This window comes from Cebus imitator, unplaced genomic scaffold (genome assembly GCF_001604975.1).
Source record: "Cebus imitator isolate Cc_AM_T3 unplaced genomic scaffold, Cebus_imitator-1.0 Scaffold129, whole genome shotgun sequence".
Classification (NCBI taxonomy): Eukaryota; Metazoa; Chordata; class Mammalia; order Primates; family Cebidae; genus Cebus; species Cebus imitator.
In genome coordinates this window covers 2,421,149-2,422,111 of record NW_016107444.1, presented here as the reverse complement: position 1 = coordinate 2,422,111, position 963 = coordinate 2,421,149, and the positions used below count along the sequence as shown (strand labels likewise).

Here is a 963-nt window from a genome sequence, read left to right as displayed (position 1 = left end):
AAAATCCTTGGATGGGTGCAGTGGCTCATGCCTGTAATCTCAGCACCTTTGGAGGCCAAGGCAGGAAGATCACTTGATGCCAGGAGTTTGAGACCAGCCTGGGCAACATAGCGAGACACTGTCTCTACCGAAAAAAAATTAGCTAGGTACAGTGGTACATGCCTGTAGTTCCAGCTACTAAGGGAGGCTGAGGTGGGGGGATCATTTGAGCCGAAGAGTTCAAGGCTGCAGTGAGCTATGATTGTGCCACTGTACTCTGAGTGACAGAGTGAGACCCTGACTAAAAAAAACCCTTGCAGGCAGGTGTGGTGGCTCACGTCTGTAATTCTAGCACTTTGGGTGGCCAAGGCAGGCAGATCACGAGGTCAAGAGATTGAGACCATGCTGGCCAACATGGTGAAACCCCATCTCTACTAAAAATACAAAAATTAGCTGGGTGTGGTGGTGCATGCCTGTAGTCCCAGCCACTTGGGAGGCTGAGGCAGGAGAATTGATTGAACCCAGGAGGCAGAGATTGCAGTGAGCTGAGATCACATCACTGCACTCCAGCCTGGGTACAGAGCAAGACTCCATTAAAAAAAAAAAAAACCCTTGCAAATTTGATAAGTGAATAAGTGAATCATTACCTTTTTGGTGTTCAGTAGATTCTTAGAGGACCAATAGGCATAGTTTCATCAGGTCAGTCCAATCTGACTGGTGAACTCCTCTACTGATCAGAGTGTCTCCTTCACTACATTGATGTGGTTTGGCCATTATTGCTTTTTACGCTCCTGGGAGTCTCTCCTCCTTTTGGTTACGGTCTCCCCATTTTCCTCTGCAAGGTTCCCTTTGGGAACATTTTGCAAGATTCCCTTTGGGGAACACTCCTCCCCATGTGGGTCCATGTGTTCCAAATGGGCCTAGTCTACCCCTGAATTCCAGGGATGGGCATTGAAACCCTATCCTGGCCAATCAGGACAGAAA

The 963-nt window shown here is 48.2% G+C and overlaps 1 long non-coding RNA gene across 1 annotated transcript in view; it reads right to left on the bottom strand.

The window, feature by feature from the left end:
• Positions 1-295, bottom strand: part of LOC119473030 — a 7,051-nt gene extending 6,756 nt beyond the window's left edge. The window contains exon 1 of the long non-coding RNA XR_005202201.1: positions 282-295. This is a non-coding gene — a long non-coding RNA (uncharacterized LOC119473030). The remainder of the gene's footprint in view (positions 1-281) is intronic.
• Positions 296-963: the final 668 nt, after the last annotated feature.